Genomic DNA, 22,220 nt, shown 5'->3' on the forward strand with positions numbered 1-22,220 from the left:
TGCAAACATTGGGAGGATGCTTCTTCATGGTGCCTTTCCACCCTGATGTAGATAAGCCCCCGCAACCACCGGGCCAGGGTTGTGGGGGAAGACGCCCTTGCCCCCCCTGGAAAAGCACCCTCTCAATGTTGAGGGCATGTGGCCTGGTATGGTGCAGGAGGGTGTGCTCGCTCACCCCTCCTTTCCTGCTCTGCCAGGCCAGTGCTCCGATTAAAAATCTGGTATGGTATTTTAGAGGGGACCCCACTTTTTTTTGGTGTTGAGGCCCTTCTTAAAATTCCTACCAGACCTATAGGGTCTGGTATGACTTTGTAGGGGAACCCCACGCTTTTCTTTTTTGTTTTGTACATTAGGGGTCCCCCTTAGCATTCCTACCAGACCTAAAGTGTCTGGTGTGAATTGGGGAGGGGAACCCCACGCTGTTTGTTTTCTTTTAATTCTATTTTTAACAGCATTCGTGGATTCGGTCCGCTTCAGCGGACAATTCTCCGAACTCCAGCTGTTGGTTCAGCTTTGCCAAGCCGAAGCCTGTTCATTCAGCTTGGCTGCATTCGCCTGTTTACTTCGGCTGCCTTTGGATGCTGTACACCCTATTAAGAATAGCACGTACAGTAGCCCTCTGGTTTCTGTAGACGAAGCGAGCCGAAGGATTAGCCAAACGTTCAGGTAAATCCTTTGGCTCTTTAGTGAATAACCCCCTAAATCTTTTCATAACGCCCATCAGGAGTTAGCAAAAGGATTTTGCACCTATAATAGACCAAAAAATGGAGCACTAATTGCTGCCTAAATGTGCCAGTGAAAACAAAAAGCATACAAAAGGTGAAAGCATATCTATACAGCATAGTTGTTACTGAATTTTGTTGTACTAAAGCAGTTCTACAAATATTCAATGATTTGCTTGGATCTGTTCCTTCATTTTAGATGAGGAAAACTCAGACTTATTTGTGCTCTTGATTTTAGATTATTGTAATTTGAAAATAAAGTATACAGAAAGGTGTTTATGTACACAAATATGGGCAAACAAAGCAGGAATTTTAGAATAAATTATCCTTTCAAATGTAGATCATCCTTTATCATGCTGTGGCCGCGTTAGGTTGAGCAGATAAATATGTTTATTTGTCTTCGCTAAATGCATCCTTTTATTTCATACATTCACATAAAGTGAGGCTCAGGCTAACGATAATGCATGATTTTTACTCTAGCAGCAAAGCATAGGGTTGTAAGTTCAACCATTCATATCTAAACACATATCATTATAGCATTTCCAGGTCCTTGAACATGATTTTCGCATTTATTTACGGATGAAGTTCCAATCACAGTACAATGCAGAATCCCACAGCAACTTCCATTAGTCAGAGCAATGACAAATGATTTCTGATTGGTTGCTATGGTTACTGCATTTCCTGATCAAAGTATTTTATCAGAATTATTGAGCATATGGTTAAGGAACAATCACATAAATTAATTTCTAAATAAGGAAATTAAGCTGTATCGACTGAAAATATATTGCATCTATCTATCTATCTATCCATCTATCTATCTAATCTATTTATTCATATGTATCTATCAGATATGAGGCGATTCCGGCATTTACCTCTTCCTTGGCTACTATGACCTCCTATAGATTTTTGATCTTCAGGTAGTAAATATAGCATTGATATATACTGTACAAGCTGGACACTTGTGCAAGTTCAAAACCATTCTTGGCATTCAAAATGGTAAAGTTTTGGTCACAAACACAAACGAGGCCTGGAGTGCTTTATGCAACATTTGTGACACTCACTTCAGCAATGCTAATATACACTATATAAACATTATCTGTTTTTTTCCATCACTCTGTGCATGGGGAAGCTGAAAACAGCTCCAGGCAGTCTTTTATATCAGTGTTAGTATTGTCAGTGCTCTCAAAAACTGTGATCAGATTTCACATACTGTATATCTTTAGCTTGGTTTGTGCTTCATCCACATAAATGGTTAGTTGAACAGACATAGCCTGTTAAGGCTGGGGTCCCTGGTTTTGTCCCTATGCCCGACCATCATCACTGTAAGCAACATGGACAGCTTAAGATGGCACCATAAGCCCCTGACCAGCAGGTGTCATATGATGGTGGAGGCTGATTGATGGGGAGCCAGCAACTTAAAAAAGGTAAGAGCGGCAGAAGCTGAGCAACATTCAGCCAAACAGCACTGGGTACAAGTTTTGTCAAAGGATAATGGAGTGAATAATGGGTTTTGTAGCATTTTATAGCATGCTTGTCAAAAGAAACCAGAACAATGCTTAAACCTAATACGAGACATGGAGACTTTTGATAACTGAGGCAGAATTGTTTTAAGGGGGAAAAGGTGTTTGGATTATGACAAGGTCTTAAGGCTTAAGATGTTAAGAAACAAGGAGAAGCTTTGCTTTGAACACAAGGACTTTGACATATGGTCAAGGCTGGTATAGCAAAGGACATTCAACTGATTCTGTGGCTACAACATGTACCCAAATAAGGAGGAGGAGGCGGAATTGATCAGGGAGTGTTTTGAATTGGGGTTTAAATTGCAGGTCTCAGGAAGTGAATTTGAAATTCGTGTTGGGGACAAAAGTGACAAAGAGTTCAGCCTACACAGAATAGCTGGCCCCTTCAAAAATCAACTTATAGAAAGTCTGGTGATTTCACTTTTTGAGGGGTGGTACCTCAAAAAGAAAGAAGGAAGTATCAGTTGATACAGCGTTCATAACCTCATGAGTGACGGCATAGTGGACACGGTGTGCAGGGTGCAGTATCAGTAGTTCCAGGATGTTGAGGAAACATGCAGGGAGGTAAGCTCAGTTAGCCAAAACAAACATTGAGTTATATATATCCTTTGTGTTCAGTGGCTGAGTTCCTGCTGTGGGTGTGGGGTAAAGCTTGTTAAGGTCAGAGACCCCTACAGCAGCCCTAATACCAAGGCAGCAGCTGCAGCAAGCTTGTATGGCAGCTGTCACTGAAAGAAACATGGATATCTTAAGCTAGCACCCTGGGCCTGACCAGCAGTAAGCGCCAGATGTAGGAAGATGCAGAAAATGCTGCCCTGAGGAAGGAAAGTAAGTGGGGGTTGGGGAAACGCCTGAGGCTGATTGGGAGGGAAGGGGGAGGGGGCAGCATAGTGGGAGAAAAGTGGGCAGGGCAGCAATTTGAAAGGCATGAGCAATTGGAGCTGGGGGCATCATTTAGCCATACAGTCCTGGGAGAAAGCTTTCCCATTCCCCCAGTTTAAATATTTTCCTGTTTTCATTGCAGGTTGGTTCATCATGATATAGAAACCTGTTGGGCACATCGGAGCACCTCATGAGGTCAATTTGGTTCCCTCTCCAAACTGCAATTGGAAATGAGCTCTGGCTGTGCAGTAGAGTTGTATTACTGCAGCAGTGAAAGGGGAGGGAGAGAAGGTGCATGGCTGGCAAGGTGGGCATTCTATAAGAGGACATGTCTCAAACTCCCCACAGGCAGCTCAGGGCATGCAGGCTCATCTGCAGGACAGGGCCCAAAATTTCTTGGGGATTCTGGAGACAAGTACTTATGAGCCTGAACATAATTTGAAAGGGCTTAAATGATGGAGGCCCTTAGCTATCATAGGGCAACAGAAGAGCTACCATGATCTGTGGTAATGCTCCATACAATTTATACTGTACAATTGGGTAGCAGGAGAGGAACAGGTTATCTTCTTTTTTTTTGCTGCAAGAGATGGTTTTTAGAAATTTCAATTTCACATTCTATGGGCTGTCCGGTGGAAGTTCTTCTGATTGGTGACAATTCAATAATTTACAGGATAATAGCACTACAAGAATTATAACATAACTGTATCCACCCCAACCAATTGCATGGAATTTCTTAGGCAGATATTTCAGGTACAAGTAGGGAAGATGAGAAAATGTGGACTTCTTACAGGAATTCAATGTGCATGTTTATGTTGGATGGTTGTCTGTGAGCAGTTATCTTTGCTTCTGTGGTAAAGTCTATCCCAACCAGCATGTAGGCCCTTCTACTAGTAACACGTCCCTTCCCCATTATCTGTCAGTAGCCTTGGAAGCATCATGTAAGTGCTGGGTGTTTTGTTGGGTTTCGTAATGTAATTGGAGGCTGTCTGCAAAACTAATGCTATTGAGATGACAGCTAAAAAAGACAGCCTGCTCTGCTTCCCTGTTGTATAATGAATAGTTGATGATGACGCAAAGCAAGCTCAAGTTTTCCAGCAATTCCACTTATGCCTCTTGCCAAAAAAAGCTGCATTCAAGCTCAATTCTAGCTTAAAATATATACCAGGGCAAATATGTAAAAAATGCAGTACATCTCTACAATACCTGCAAATTTCCCAAATGTTCACCCTTACCCCTTGTCTCCATGTTCTCCATTATCCCTTTAAAGATCCTGCAAGTACATATCTGTTAATCTGCCAGAAATGAACTTCTAATTTTCTGTTGTAGGCTAACCACATTGTGCCCTTTGTAGGCTGAAATTGCAAAGAATGGGGTCAGCCCTGGCTGGTTGTCTTTTGTTAAACTACTGAATTCCTCCTCCTCTCTTTCTCTTCACAACATATAGGATTTTTTTTTTGTAATCAAGGACAAAAGATGGGGCAACTCACCGAGATACCACAGGAAGGCTGTACACAACAGACAGGACAACTCTGAATTTCTGCAATTGTTAACAGATTTTTGTATTCTATTAAACAGATATAACAAAATGCTTTCAATGGTATATTCAACAAACCCAAATGGGAGCTAAAAAGAGAAGTTCATTGCTGGGGTTTACATACACTTTAAACCTAAATCTTTTAAGTTTAGAATAGAGCTATCCAGCTAAGGTCCCCATTAATAACTTCAGAGTTCCGAATCAAACAAAGCGGAAGACATATTTTTGAGAAGCAGTGGTACAGCCAGCCATATTACTGCTTTATAAACAGGCCCTGCTTCTGGTGGCCATCCAGATCTTGTGAGAAAATCCATATTGAGACATACTAATCTTTTTACATCTGTGTTTGACAAATGCACACTGCAATAAATTAATTTTTATTCATTATTAATTCCTAGACTGAATGACTATATCCCCTCCAACTCCCCCCATAACCCCATCCCCCATCCCATTATAATGCGTACTATAAACTCTGATCTCTAAAATCAATTACAGAAACAAAGAAGAAAAAAATGCTTTACAAATAACTGGAAATAACTGCAATAACTGCAAAATGCAAATGTGCTTACAATAATTATTACTCCTGCCATGTTATGAAGACCTGAAAAAACACATAAAAGCAATAAAGAACACATCGTAAATCTACAAGTATACATACATTACACAAAATGTTTCCTTCATTCACTTTTATAGCCCACTTGAGTTTTCCAGATAATGATGCATATTTTCAGCGTTAGAACTATTGTCTGTCATTTTTGTGTTATACGGGGGGAGGAAAGTAATAGATTCCATGAGTTTCAGAGCAAGAGTAATGCAAAACTCCAGTATAGTCTTAATGGAAACCTATACTGAGGGGAATACATAGTCTGCCAATTCTGGACTCCACTTCTGAGAATGCTGCTTGCCTAGCTGTCATACTGATCCAATAGCTTTAATAATACAGTGGTACCTCGGTTCACCAACGCTTCTGTTCGGGAACAATTCGGTTCGCGAACAGGAAGTTCGTCAAAATTTTGCTGATGTTCGAGAAATCCGCATCAGGTGACGAACACAACCGCAGCCATCTTCCCTGCTCTGAGACTGATCATGGCTTCCTCTAGTCGAAATTGCGGTCTGATCACAGTTTGATTTGGTTTGCTTCCAATTTGGTACGCGACCAGAATCGTGGAATGAATTAAGTTCGTGAACCGAGGTACCACTGTATCTGAGTCAGTATGCAAAGTAGCAGTTCTGACTTTATTTGATGGTTGCAAGTCAGTGATTTAGAAAGTAGAGATGCCAGAGACAGGCAGGAAACTAGTGTTTTTAGTAGACGTTCAGCAATGACTGCATCCGGGTTTCTTTCTGTACAGGTTCTAAATCGATTAACATTAAAGCATAAGTGCACATTAAAAGAAAGTGCAGCTTGCAATCTCCATTGACTTGCTCACCTGCCTCCATGTTCTGCCTGGAAAACGAGCCTCATAAAAGACAACGGGGATTTAATGTGTAGAGCGTGACCTCGTGGCCAGAAGAAGAAGATGTCCACTCCATGTCAACAAACAACCAAGGCCGGGCCCATTAGGCCTCGGTAAGTATTCATCTCTGCATGGGGAGGGAGAGAGCCATGGCATGAACATGAAAGGACCTAAAGGATAAGTGCACTTATGCTTTAAATGGTTTGAGATGGTCTGTATAATAAAGTAGATCTAAACCTAACATTCAGTTAGCTAAAAGCATTCTTTATAATAAAATACTCCAATGTTTCTGTTTTGTTTTTTAGAATATCATATTCACCTTTTTGCATCCTGTTTGCATCTCAGTGCTGCTGATCTCCTGCAGCCCTCTTTCAGCCATTTTTTGTCTACATGCACTTGCTCCAGTGGAGGCCGCATGGATGGCCTATCAGGATTGGCATTACTAAATAGGACCACATTAAAGCTGATCTCCAAGATAGCATGTAAATACACATTTGAAATACATTATATGGGAATAAATTATTCCACCAAGAATTTTCAATACGGCGCAGCCAGTCTCCCCTGCCAAACAGGACATCAAGGTTCTCAGCTTCCATTGCAATAGCAGCTGTAGTGTGTACAGAAAAGGTTCAACCAGTTTTCTCTGGGTGTAGCATAGGGTTGCAACCTTTTCTTCCAGCGAAACCTGAACACTTTAGCGACGCACAAACATTTTTTGGGGAGATTGAGTCGCAGCTTATTCATATGTAAAAAGTGCCACCCATTAATATGTAAATATCACAGTCAAGACCATTTTCAGTGGGGGGGCCAGTAGCCACTATCTTAATTTTGGTTGCTCCTGTCTGCCTGACATCTTTTGTCCTATTCACTATCCAGGTGAATCCCGGACAGGTGACAACCCTAGTGTAGCACCATCTCAGCCACAATGGTGATCTAGAGCCTGACACAAACAAAGCCAGTGTAGCATATCAAGTATACCGAAAAAACTACCAGAGGCACAGCACATAAGCTGCTTGAATAGGCCAAATGCGTGTTTTGTTTTTTTTATCAGCAATTTAATTTTTTTGTAAGAAGCTAAGAAAAGTTGCCAGTCTGAGTGTACCTGAGAGCCACACCTGGAGCCATTCTGCAGCAAAGTCCATAACTTTTTGTGGGCTTACGAATATCAAGTGGCCCCTTTGCTCCTCAGGTCTTGACCAAATTAGGCACTGACACCACATGTTCCAAACAACAAGCACAGGCTTAAATGGAGAAACACAAGTCAGTGAGAACAGGGCCAAATTTTGAGACAACATCGAGAGTTGCCCAAATAAAATCTTACGTTTCAGCTTTTTAAATACGATGGGGTGAACTGATTTTTGCCAAAAGGAAGAAGGGAAGAAGAAGAAGAAGGAGACATGGCAGGAGGCAGAAATGTTGGCAGCAGTAGTGAAAATAACAGGAAAAGGTTTTTGGTCTTTTCTTAGTTAAACGTATACAAAATAATCTACTGATTTAAAGGAGAACTATGGGGTAAGTGTTTTCCCCATAGTTCTCCTCAGGGTCACGGGAGGACATATACTAGCGTCATCCCATGACCCAAAGCTCAGTATACCGCGAGCTACAGCTCGCGGTATACTGAGACCGCCGCAGCCGGGACGGATCCTGACATTACTGTCGAGATCCACCCAGCTGCGTAATTGACAGCTGGCTCTGCCTATCTAGAGGCAGAGCCAGCTGCATCCGCCCCCTCCCCCGTTCGTTCCTCCAGCGCTGGAGGATCGGGGAGGGGAGAATCCCTGTAGGGAGCCGTGACTGACAGTCACCGCTCTCTGCAGGGAGATGATCGAGAAGTGAGCGAGCGACGGTATGTGTTCGCTCACTTCCCGATCTATTGAGCCAACGTGTGACAGTTTCATTGTCACACTTTGGCTCGAACTATGAGGTTGAGGGAAAATCACTCACCTCATAGTTCTCCTTTAATCACTAACATCTGGAATGTGCGTTTGGTAGTCTTCTGTGATTCAGGTCTGATTGGTTTTATTAAAAACCAGATTCTTAGTCACAAATCCCATCAGAAATATAAATCTGTAAATAATGTTTAACAAGAAAACACAAGTAGTGATGGTCCAGGTAGAAAAATATAGGACTACCCATGAACTAGACAGCCTTTCGCAACCAGGGTGTCACAGCAGGCTGGGGTGCCTTATGGCTTCCTTAGCAATGCCTCAAAATGTTTGCACAGTGTCATGCGTTTTCATGGTGCAGGTGCTGTCAGAAACACTTGGCATGGCCAAGTGTAGTGTTCTTGTGAATGGAGAACGGAGGAGGAGGGTGGCTCCAGAAAATCATGCTTGTGCCTCTTATCAAAGGGGTTTTCTAACCTGCCAAATCAATTGGTCCCTTTTATGAGTTCAGTTTTTTTGTAACCGAGATCATAAAGTTGTTGACTCTCAATCTAGAGATAGCCTAAATCTCTTAATAAGAAAAAGGATTGTAAAATATATTTAATCATTTGGCTATTGTTATGCTTTAAAAGGAATATCCCATCATGGACTGAAAAGTGGGAATTACATTTCCCCGCCTCCCACCCACAAAATCTAGAGGAATTCACAAACAGTTCAAGGATAATGAAAACAGTTTTACTTTACGTATGTAACACTTGAAAATGTCGGTCTCAAGTTACTGTCTTGTAACAGAATTATTTTAGATCCAAAAAGCTAGAACAGATGGTGGAACACTTTAGGTCTACCATCTATCACATTTCCCTATTGCTTGCAGTTCAATCACAGATGTGTTTGTCTAACTCCCCGGTACAGCATCCATGACAGATTCAGAGTTGATTATTTAGCCTCAGGGGTTGTTAGTATACTTTCAGAATGCTGTTTTAGAACTTTTTTGTCTCCTGGTACATTATTATGTGTGATGTGAACATCGTTAGAATGTACCAGCACTGCTGGTTGAAACGTAGAAGCAAAAATGTTTAAAAGAGAATAAATGCAGAAATAAATCTAGACACAGCCATTTAAAGTTAATTCTTTAATGTTGTGCGTACTACACAGCAGAAAAGTTACACAAAGGACAGTTGAATATTTATGTCAACTGAGCCAGTATGCTGTATGGAAACTAGAACTCTTCCCCTCTCCCTCACACCACCATGATGAGATCAGATACACCACTAAACCTGTCCCAACCAAACTAGGACAATTCAGACTATGACTTTCCGGGTCTTGTTCACATCACAATGCGTAGTGGCTGAAATGCACTGGATCGCATAATTAAGCCTTTGGGGCGGGAGGGGGTGTGGTGGTGCCATTCAAGTCAATGGCACCGCAGCCACGCCTCCTACTCGCAGTGCGATCACCAGCACCAGAAAACATGGCACAGTAATGCCCGTGGTGTGGCGTGATCACAAAAAATAGTGCATGCACTATTTTTTGCAATCGAACCACATCGCACCGCCCTCAGACATACCATGAAAAATGGCTACATCAGAGGTTAACTTCACAGCAAACTGCATGTCAAAGTAGATTAGAGATTGAGAGAACTGAAATTATATGCAAGTCTTAACTTTTCCTCTAAAACTCAAACTTGGCCCCACTATGACACATCTAAAGACTTCCTATTGGTCACTAAGTCAATAATTATATGACATGATCCACAGGGATGCTTATCAAATGAAAGGGGGTGGGGCAATTCAGCAGGATTGGCAGACATTTTAACCATGTATGGCTAGCCTTGGTGTGAGGTTTAGTGTAAGGCACCAGGCTTAGCATTTATAGCTCTGCACTGAAAGTGATTGTATCACACGGAAGTAAGTTTGTTTATTACCCAGACGTTAGATAGCCTCAGAGCTAAGTGAGGAAAAGAATAAGTGTAGGACATGCATGACTGGGTGAGAAGGTGATCCAGGCAACACAGGGTTACATTGTCAGGAAAGAGTTTAATGTTAGTGGTCACTTACCTGATTTGACAGAGGTAGGCTTTTCAGGAGGAACTCCCGAAGGTGGTCCGTGGGTAGCAATAAGTTAAGTTCAGTAGGAGATCAGCAAATGTCAAGAAAGCTTCAAGACTTTGTGGATGTTCTGCTGAAAAGAAAAAAGTATAAATATGATCACAGCAAAGAGTCATCCCTGGTGAGAATACACTCCCTTGCACAGCACAGATATGAAGCACGCACCTCCAGGTGTAGTTTGGGGCCTGGAAGGTCTGTCAGCAGTGCCAGACCTGGCCAAGTATAGAGAAGGCACAACCAAATTAAATCATCAATGCATGGGCCAGGCCTCCAGCACCAAAGAAGACAGGGCCACGGATGTCTGCAACAAGGATTCACAAGCATCGGCCGGGAAGACACAAGCTTCAGCTGTGAAGTGTAAAGAACCAGGCATCAGAGGGGTTTTGCCAGCATCTGGTTCTAATAGCAGCCAGTCTGAGGGTGACCTCAACGTTTCAGACTGTGGACAGTCATGTGCCAAGGTGCAGCAACCGGCAGGTGCATCAGAGTCTCCATGGTCTCTTGGCCCACAGTGGCCTGGTTAATAAGACCACAAAGCCTTTTCTCTGTGTTTTCTCTCTGCTTTAGAGGGGTGAGTGGGGGCATACCAGTAGGTCAAAGGGGGTCAGGAGGTGACTGGTTAGGGAGCACATTTGGGGGTTCTGGGTGATCTGTCCCTTTTCTCTTGGTTATGTCTGATCAGAATCTACCCACTAGGGGTGGGCCTCTGGGGGTGCAGGATGTATTGACTGGGTTGTGCAACCTACTACACAGGTTTAAACCAAGATCAGTGGGGGCCTCTTCCCCTTTGCAGCATGGGTACCTCAGACAGAGATGGTGATGTCAGTTGCTGAGATCTCCTTGCACCCCATGTCTCACAAGTCAACTGTAGCAGGTGCACACCCAGAGAGCAACAATTCTGCACTAGTTCCAACCCACGTTACTTAGCCATAGTCAGGGACATACAAGAAAGCAAGAAGAAAGCAAAGGAAGGGGATAAGAAGTACATTTAATGGAGTGTAAGATCTACATTTGCTTAGAGGGACCACTGGGTATCCACATTAAGCCAGAGTTGTGAGAGAAAATCTGGAAGGTTGAGTACATATAAATGTTTTCCCCTCCTTCCGGCTCCAAAAAAAGAGAGAGTGAACCTGGCAGAGAGCAAGAAGGAAGATGAAGAGAAGAGGAGATGTCACCTTATTCCACGCACTTTTGCCATTTAGTTGCAGATGTTTGCAATCCACAGGAGCAGAGGTTCATGATGGAATGGCATAGCGTTGCTATAGTTACAATTTTGCCAGAGAAAAGCTATCAGGCCATGACTTTGTTGGGACCATAAGGACATTATCTTGTGGTTGAACTTAATATTTTTGGCTCATGCAGATAATCATTTTTTTAAGGGGAACAGTTGGTGCCCCTACCTCTAGAAAACTTGCTTCCAAGAAAAAAGGATTATGCTTGTATTTCGGAAGCTATTGCCATTTCAAGCATGAGTGTTCTGGGCGTGGCAGTCTCCATTCAGTTCCTTTTGGAAAAGGGGAGGACGCCAGTAAAAGTGGAAAAGGTGAGTTCTTTTCTAAATAGGTACGCAAATAGGGAGGCCGCTCAGCTGCTTGAATCTGGTTTTGCTGAAGGTTTTTACATTTCCTGCACACTATTTAGAATCCAACCAGTTAGCAAAAATGTATGTTTGGCTTTTTAACATCCAGCAGTTGTTTCTGACAAGCTTTGTAAGGAGATTGAATTACGTGGCGTGGGAAGCCCAATTCTATATCCAACTTTGGCACAGTGTCTCCTTTTGGCATGGTGTCTAAGAAGTAACCAGGTAAGTTCAATTTTTAATCACCACCTCCCTAATCTAAATGGTGGATCAGAGAATTATGCAATTGACCCGCAAGCTGGTGACTTACACCTCATTTGATGTAACTGTTTCATTGAGGTATGGCCTTGGCTTTGTCAGGATCCAGAGCACCCCAGGTGGCGCTGGAGCCAGGTCATGCAGTTCCTGTGCTCACCTGCGGGTGTCTCCAGGAGCCAGGAACTGTCAGGAACCAGACCACCACTGGGTGGTGCTGGAACCTGCAGCTCCAGTACTCACCTGCGGGTGTGCCCCAGCTGCCAGTGATCATCCCATCACCTGGTCTCACATTAAGATGAATATGGAGGTAGGTAGATTTGTGACCAGGAATGGTGGTTTGGTGGTTAGCTTGTGGAGTTGGAGTTTAAAACATGGCTGTATCTTAAAGTGGTATGACAGACTGCAGGATGGAAGCCAGTAAACACTGCAAGTGTGGAGGAGCACACAAGCCCAAGTATTTATGCTGTGTCAGTTTGTGGCACTTAAAAGTGGTTTAATCCGGTGGTATTGAAAAATGCTTGGGGACCCATCTTCAGTGTGCTGTGCTCTATTCAGAGTGTTCAGCTTCTAGTACCCAGGTAATTATAGACTGATATGTGTCTGCAGTCAACTTATTGTCTCTAAGGTGGTGTTTTGTGGCTTGGGATCTTACTGTTATTTATACATTTTGCATTATGGGTAGGGATGCACTGATAACGTTTTTTCGGTATTGAGTACGAGTATCAATATTTCATATTGGTACTCGCCAATACCGAATACAGATACTGGAAGGAACTCTAAGGAAGCAGAGCGGCTTGTAATGACTCACCGCCCGGCTTCCCGATTAGCCGGGAAGTCAGCTCCATGCTCCCTCATTACCAGGTGAAGAGGAAGCATGGAGCCAGATTTCTGGACAATCCAAAAGCTGGGGGGCAGGTAATGACTCGCTGCCCATCTTCCTGATTAGCCAGCTTCCTGACCAATCAGGAAGACTCGCCGCCTGGCTTCCTGATTGGCTGGGAAGCCGGCTCCATGCTCCCTCGTCACCTGGGAAGCTGGGCGGCAAGTAATGACTCGCCACCCTGCTTTCTGACACCGGAAGTTCAAGTATCAGGATAAGCATTGGGAGCATTTGGGCGAGTACGAATACTTGCCCCCATACTGGTTTCGGCATCAATACCGATACTGGTATGGGTATCGCTAATTATGGGCATTTGAACTCAAGTGAATTCTAATTTGTCTACCTTTGGGAAAGGTTATTGTGGCATTGGGGTTGTGATTGTAAAGTTGATTTAGGGGAACAGGTTACCTTTGATCTACCCTGGTCATGCATTGTTTGTGGAATAACAGCAGTGATCTAGGCAACAGATTTGCACAGGATAAGCTTCATTTTATGTAGTGTAAAGATAGGACAGGTTTACTTTAATGCAGTACTGATTAAGTCTTTTGCTCAGTTTCTCATTTGCCTCCATCAATATATATCCGTCTAGTAGGGAAATTTGTGTGCAAAATCACGTTTTACATGTTCAAGGAAGCGCAAGCTAAACTGTTGGAGAAATTACATTCCTCTATAGCTACATTATGTATATTTGGTCCATAAATAAGAAGTGTGCACATTTCACACATCTATTCCTACACAGGGATGTGCTTGTCCTACAGAATGCGGAGAAAACATTATTAACACACATTTCCCTTTATTGTGAGGGTGTCCATAGGATAGAAGAGACAAATATTTGTTTTAGACAAGCAATCAAAGAAAATATTACCGGATTTGCTCTTTACTGCGCTGAATCGATTTATCAGAAAAACACATGAAAACACATGATGTATATATAAATGGCACCCATAATGACTATGGTTTTTCAATAAACATTACTTTATCCTTTACGCATCTTTCCCTGCTTGCAACTCAGTTATTCTTTATTGACAGCTGCATCTGAAATGGGCTAATGCAACAGATTCTGCAGACGCACTGCAATAAGAAGGCATAAGGAGAAAATGCTGCCTGATTATTTTCAGGCTGTAGCTCTACATATGCGTGATCCTAAAGGGAAAGAATAATGATTTGAGCTAACTAATCTTTTTGAAGTTTATAATTGTAGAATCGATTTACATCGTTTTTAATAATGCGTATACAAATTTTAGTTTACAAGTAAACACTTGCATATTTACTTTAGGTCCACTTTAAAGAGGATGTATTGGAATGCTGGAGCATCCGTGTTTAATTGTAACTTTTCCATTTAGTAACACAGATGAGGTATCCTTCTTATACAATTCCATTTTTTTTTTAAGTCAAAGATCTGCCGTTAGACCTTGTTTACACATGCACCAGGGATTTGTGGTGGATCACTTTTTAGAGGGCAGTAGAGCAGAGGCTGTCTGGAATTCAGATACTGCTGCCATTTTTTTTGCATCCCAAAGAGCAAAGCATCGCGGCTGGGGAGCGGTAAATACATTGATCAGCTGCATTTTTACCACCTTAAATCTATTATTGCTTTATGGACAATTTATAGAACAGTTTCTGAATCAGTGGCATCTGCTCACCTGGAAATCTAATGGACTACTGTTTTAGGAGGGCTCTTAAAATGTATGGATGCATTTAGAAAACAAAGGCAAAAAATCAACATACTTTTGGTAATAGAGAAAATAAATAAGAACACTAAGAAACTATCTGGAGTAATTATCAGATACAGTATATAACAGGGGTGTCCCAAAACCGGGTGACCCCCTGCCGTGACGTCATTCCGCATGCCATCTTGGTGATACCTGCTGGTGGCCATCTTGGTGATGGACGCCCGCAGAGAGAGGAGGGGACGTTCACCCGTCGAGATAAGGTATGCAGCAGGGTCCCCTCCTCTCTGTTGGGCTCTTCATAACTGAGTGCCCGACTTTTCAGAGGGGGTGATACCAAAATGACTGTCAGTCATTTTGGTGTCACCCCTCCAATGGTGTCACCCGGGTGCGTGCCGCACACCCCCCACACCACCCCCTAGTGATGCCACTGGTATATAACACAATAGGAACCACTGTTGTATGAAAATCAATGTACCTCAGTCCAGTTTGCGAAGCATGTCAAAATGCAAAGTAAAATAAAGAAGTGGCCCCATGGGATTGTCACCCCCCCCCCCCCCAGAACGTTGCTGGTGAGAAAAGCTGAGAGGGAATGATTCTGTGCTAAACAGAGGAATAGCTGATCACTGGACTGGTGATTGATATTTTGTTTGCAACATTGATCAAAATCCATCAACAAAGTACTTTTACCATTTATAGAGAACTATTAGTAAGGGATAATAGTAGTTTTTTCTACAATGCAAGCAAACATAGCAAGCTGTGAGCTTCCCATCTACCCATCTTGTTGTGGTTTATTCTTATTGAGGTAATGCCAATTGTCACAGATTTTTGGGGACATTCCTGCATCTTATCCCCCTTTCCACCAATGCCATGTCCTGCTGTTTACCTGCTGAAGGATTTGTATTTCTGTGCATCTAGCCCTGAGATTTACACAACTCTGCTATACAGCGCATGCCTCCAAAGTGTCCCTTAATTGAAAGGACTGTACCTCATTTGGATCCAAATTCCTCTGTCTCTCTTCCTTCCTCAGTTGTCCCTCTTTTTGGTTTGATGTACAGATATCTATGAATATGTACTGTTAACTATCAAACGTTTTATTGTACACTAAAACCTTTATCTTATCTCTTAATTATCTTGTTTGCCGTTTCGAAAAAACACTATAAAGGAAAATGAATGGTGAAAAACAAGAATTCTGGGTTTCACCAATCATTTTTTGCCCATTAATTCTTAATGGTCCATATAACTGGGGGAGTGGCAGGGCTGTGTCCATTGCCTTAATCGATTGTGCTAGAAGGTGTACCTTTTTCTCATCTCAGAAAGTTGAGAGGTACTGTATGTAAAGCATAGCTCTGTCTGGTAGGGCAGGAGACCTGCATTTTACTACTGTTAGTAACACTTTCAGGCCTTGTCCCTTCCCTCAGCCTGTAACGGACATTGAAAAGAAAAGCAACAGATTGATGCTATCATCTCTGTCAATCTGTTCTCTCCGCATGCACCTTATTAGTACATAAGCACTGCAGTACAAATGATTGGCTCCTTGTGTTGCTTCTTGCTCTCCCAGTCTGAGCTTTGCAGTACAGGGACTGCAAGAGCCTGATACTAAGTCACATTTAGATTCTTACACTGCTTGCATTTAAAAAAAAGAATTCAATGATGTATTCATAAATGTGGATCTGCATTGATTTGCAGAAACTTTACCATGAAACCAGCCCAATTGGGTGTGCTGGCCAAAGAGGGAAGCACACAGCAACCAAACAGAAAAATACCTGCACCCCCAGGTATTATGCAAGAAATATAAACACCTTTATTGGGGTACCGCTACACCTCTCCACCTGCTCGGGAGGCACCACCCAGTCTGCATATAAGGTACTTTTGAGACTTTAGGGCAGCCATTTTCAACAAGGCTTCCTCCAGAGGTTGCTAGGGGTTCCTTGAGCTGTGGCTGAGTGCCTGCAAAATTCTGGGTCCAACACCACTTGGAAGTTCTTTTTAGCTGCCTGCGGGGGGTGACATTCTGATCACCACTGTAAGGGGGGGCATTTTTCCCACTGACCACCACCAATGTAAAGGACATTCTGACCACCAATATAAGAGACATTCTTCCTGCTGACCACCAATGTAAGGGACATTCTCCCCACTGACCAACGATGTAAAGGACATTTTTCCCATTGACCACCAATGTAAAGGAAAATACTCCCACTGATCACCAATGTAAAGGAAAATACTCCCACTGATCACCTGTCAGGGCTACCGGCACAGGTGACCCCACACCTGCGCAGGTACCCACATAGGTAGACCAAACACGTGTGACCACACGGACCAGGCAAGTATGTTACACGGACCAGGCAAGGATGTTAGATAAGTATAGGTTGTTTAATATACACCTTAGACTAATAGCAACAACCAACAACAAGGCTCAGGACAGAAAGCAAAAGACACATGAAGCAGGACTTCAAACAGGGTTCAGGACTCACAGGTAACAAGGTTCAAAACAGGGTTCAGGACTCACAGGTAACAAGGTTCAAAACAGGATTCAGGACTCACCGGTAACAAGGTTCAAAACAGGATTCAGGACTCACAGGTAACAAGGTTCAAAACAGGATTCAGGACTCACAGGTAACAAGGTTCAAAACAGGATTCAGGACTCACAGGTAACAAGGTTCAAAACAGGATTCAGGACTCACAGGTAACAAGGTTCAAAACAGGATTCAGGACTTACAGATAACAAGGTTCAAACAGGGTTCTGGGTTCAGGACAAACAGGAAACAATACTGAGCCATCGTCCTGACTGCAGGGAGGGTTTAAATACCATCCCAGGAAGCACCAGGTGATGGCTAAGTGCTGGGAGACCCCCGTAAGTGAGCACTGGAACTGCAGGGCTATCTCCGGCGCCACCTGGAGGCGCTCTGGATCCTGACATCACCAATGTAAGGGTCATTCTTCCTACTGGCCATTATTGATAAGGGCATTCTTCCCAATGATCACCAATGTAAGGGGCATTCTTCCCACTGACCACTAATGTAAGTTACATTCTTCCCACTGACCAGTGTAAGGGACATTCTTTCTACTGACCACCAATGTAAGGGACATTCTTCCCACTGACCAGTGTAAGGGATATTCTTCCCAATGACCACCAATGTAAGGGACATTCTCCCCACTGACCACCATTGTAAAGGACATTTTTCCCGTTGACCATCAATGTATAGGAAAATACTCCCACTGATCATCAATGTAAGGGTCATTCTTCCCACTGGCCACTAATGTAAAGGGCATCCTTCCTACTGACCACCAATGTAAGTTACATTCTTCCCACTGACCAGTGTAAGGGACATTTTTACCACTGACCACCAATGTGAGGGACATTCCTCCCACTGACCACAAATGTAAGTGACATTCTTCCCACTGACCAGTGCAAGGGATATTCTTCCCAATGACCACCAATGTAAGGGACATTCTTCCCACTGACCAGAGTAGGGACATTCTTCCCATTGACCAGTTTAAGGGACATGGTTCCCACTATCCATCAATGTAAGGGACATTCTTCCCACCGCCCACCAATGTAAGGGGCATTCTTCCCACTGACCAGTGTAAGGGGCATTCTTCCCGCTGACCACCAGTGTAAGGGGCATTCTTCCCACTGACCACCAATGAAAGGGACATTCTTACCACTGGCCAATGTAAGGGGCATTCTTCCCAATGATCACCAGTGTAAGGGATATTCTTCCCACTGGCCAATGTAAGTGACATTCTTTCCACTTACCATCAATGTAAGGGACATTATTCCTACTGTCCATCAAGGTAAAAGGCAGTCTTCCCACAGACCCCTGATAAATTCATTTTAGTAGGGGTTCCCTGAGACCAGATAATTATTTTCAGGGTTCCTCTGGAGTAAAAAGGTTGATAAAGTGTGCTCTATGGATTTCTGAGATATTGTATATTAACATTTCACTATTTCTTTTTCCGTGTCTCATCCTTTTATTAAGCTATGTAACATTTCTTTAATATGCATTAATCTGGGTCACTCCAGCACAAGACTCTCATTAAATCCTGAGCTGCTGACTTATCAGGCTGACCTGAACTGGTGGATAAGCATGCATTCTGAATGTAACTCTTTATAATAGATGCATGAACTTATTGCAATGCTCCTTTACTACATTATTATGACCCCAATAAAAGTGTTTACATTTATTGCATAATACATGGTGGTACAGAGAGGGCAATTTTCTGTTTAGTTGCTACATTTATTTGTGTCTTCTATATGCTGGAATTTATTTTTAAAATCTTCTTGCTGCTCATAGCGTTCTGTGACCACTGGTTCCTAAACCTTCAAATGCAGGTAAATTGATTAGATTTTAGCACAGTTGCAATGTTTTCTTTTATAGCGTACTTCTTTCACTGTTCCATTTAATTTTGTGCCTGGAATGGCCCTTTAAACAACATTCTGCTTCACAATAAGACCAGAACTCTCCTTCAGAATGGGTCTCCAAAAGCCCATTTTTCTGTTTCTGTATTATGTCCTGCTTGCTAGTTCTGGAATTCTGGGTAATCTGCCTTAGCACACTGTTTTTGATTGCTTCACTCTCCTACAGAGCTTCAGAACAGCCATACAGGTAGATGCAACATGAATCAGTGATAGGATCTGACAGGAGATTTATGAATTCCCTATTGTGATGTTGGCTTCCCCCCCAGACATGATAGATTTAACTCTGCCATGGCAAGAAAGACAATGGAAAATCTACTGCTCGACATTAAGGAAGTCAGCTCCACTGAGAGCAAACATGTACAAGCAACAGAACGCAGATCGAAAACAACCTAGTTACTGTTCCTGCTTTTTTTTTTTTTTTTTTTTGTGTGTTACTTGTATTTGTAACTAAACAAATGGCTTTAACAGTGGGAGCCTTTCAAAGAGGTTGGAGACATTCTGCTGGTCTGTGGGCTGCCATCCAGAATTGTAATGTGTTGCTGCCCTCTGGTGGCCAAATGCTGAATTCCATCACAGCTCAACAATATCTTCCAGGAGGCTCTTGAAGATGCTAGTCTCAAGTATTTCAGAATCGTAAAATCTTCACAAAGCATTTATCAACAATTTAAGCAGCTTTCTTAAAGCCCTTAAAGCTTACGGGACCCCTTTCTACTAAATTTTAATCACAACCACATACACACACACGCACATAAACCAGGGGTCGTCAATTCCAGCCCTCCAGCTGTTGTGGAACTGCAAGTCCCATGAGGGATAGCAAAACTGACAGTTACTAACATGAGTCCCAGTGGCAAAAGCATGTTGAGATTTATAGTTAAAGCACAGGTGGAGAGTCGGAGTTGCCCACCCCTGACAAAAACCCGACCAACTTGTCCTACTGGAGTAAACAAAAAACATAACTAAATGCCCCAAGTGTTTACTTAAATCAATTCATGTGGCACACACAGGGCCAGATTTACCATTAAGCAGAGTAGACACGTGCCTACAGGCGCCACATATAGAGGTGCCGTGCAGGTACCTATTCTGCCTAATTCCCAGTGTGAAAATACAACATCTGCAATAGCAAGGAGGGTGCATTCTGCACAAAATGCACCTTTCTGCTCCAAGGGCGCTTGCTCAGGTGAAACACATTTCTATTTGTGCCTACAGGTGCATGAAATGGAAATCTGGCCCTGGGCACGTGAGATCCTGATTCCTCTTCTTTGGGACTGCAGAGAGGGAGGGTCCTTCTTTGGGCACCCACAATAATGCATTGTAATGTGCACTCTTGCCTTTGGCTATCTCATGGCAGGCTCCTTGCCGGTTCCTGAATACACCAGCGGTGCCGTGATAAGGTCACATCAGTGAAGGGTGCAAAAACACGGTCACATGATGGTGGACTCAGGTAAGTAATAAAAAAAAGGGCCTTGGAATGGTTGTAAATGGGTTGGCGTGCTGACAGTAGTTTTTAATTAATTTTAGCTGCATTCTGCAGCTTTAGCAAGTTTCAAGGAGTGTAAAAGTTTAATGAAACATAGTAGAAGCTAAAAGTACAAGTTTAAACTAGCTGTAGGGATGCACCAATACTGTTTTCTCGGAGTTGAGTACAAGTACTTTTTTTTGTATTTTTTTCCGGTACTCGCCGATACCGAATACCGATACCGGAAGTCCCATTAAGGAAGCTAGGCAGTCGGCCAGCATGTAAAGACTTACTACCCGGTTTCCCCAATTAGCAGGGAAGCCGTCTCCATGCTCCCTCATCACCAGGGGACAGGAAAGCACAGAGCCGGCTTTCTTGCCAATCAGAAAGCCAGGAACGGGTAATGACACGCTGGCCCAGGAAGCCGACTCCATGCTCCCTCGTCACAAGTGACGAGGGAGCATGGAGCCAGCTTCCCAGCCAATCAGGAAGCTTGGCAGCGTGTAGTGACTCGCTGCCCAGCTTCCTGATACAGGAAGCTCAAGTATCGGGCCAGGCATCGGAGCATTTGGGCGAGTACGAGTACTCTCCCAAATACTCTGCACCAATACCGATACTAGTATGGGTATCAGTGCATCCCTAACTAGTGGTATGCTGGGTCTTGGCCTTGAGAACTTGGCATGGGTATTTATTAACATGGCACTCCACCCACTACAGGCTGCCTGCAGAAAACTAGAAGAGGGGGCAGATACAAGACCAGTCACCCTGCACAAGGAGAGGGAGCAGCAGTGACCGGTCTGTATTATAGGAAGCTCCTGCACAGAGGCAAAGTTTAACACTAGATTACTGCACAGATCTGTAAGAAATACACAATTCACAATAATAGCAATAGCACTGTGAATGAAAGTAGTAAGCAGCGGTCTTGTCTTCATGTGAGGGAGAGAAGAGCAAAGCTACTGATCTAGGAGGTTAAATACATAAAGATTTATTATGACCTATTGTTTTTCTGAGAGAAATGTAATAGCTAGCTGTGCAGAGGGAGGGTTCCGAGAAGAAACACATAGTAATCACGCATTCTTTTCTCCCAGCGATAAACAGCTTTTTCTTCAGACATTAGAAAAAGAAATATACGATTACTGTGCTGCATACCTTCCTCGCTCTGTTCAGCAGTCGCTGTGGTTCTCTTATAAAAACTATACTTGATGTCATAACAAACCTTCACAGGTAACCTGTTAGAGTGGGGCAAAGGTAAGGTCATGCTCTTTCTGTAGCCTCCTGATTTTGCTTTATTTAAATGCAGAGAAATTGATCTGTGCTGACAAACTGGATACTTCTCAGATCGCTACCTCCTGCATTTAAATATGTTTAGACACTTTCAGAATATCTAATCTGCCCCTGGACACACATATTTCTAAGTTCTGCAAACAGAAGTAACCTGAATGCACCTAAATGCAGGTCAACACAACCTACACACTTTGTGTTAGACAAAGAGTTCTTGGGGTATGTAGTTCTGGGGGCATACCAACACCAATATAAACTGAGCTCCAACCAGCTACCTTTGCAAGAATTGTGCATTTCTGGTGGTGCTGTCATGGGAGTAAAAAGTCATTTTTTGCTACAGGAAGAAGATAATTGTGTGGGTACAAGGGCTGTAGCATATGTGTGCCATTATACAGCGAGTAGACTTAGATTTTATTTAATCATGTCCCCTTTAAGCCCCTCTCACTGTAAGCCCCATTTGGCCACACCCACCATTCAGGCAAAAAATAATGATGGGAAGTACTCTAGAGGGGAAGAGGGAGGTGGGGTAAATTTGGGTAAAGCATGGGTATACAACTATAATAT

Source organism: Nanorana parkeri, unplaced genomic scaffold (assembly GCF_000935625.1).
Source record: "Nanorana parkeri isolate BGI_ZX_2015 unplaced genomic scaffold, ASM93562v1 scaffold1408, whole genome shotgun sequence".
NCBI lineage: Eukaryota > Metazoa > Chordata > Amphibia > Anura > Dicroglossidae > Nanorana > Nanorana parkeri.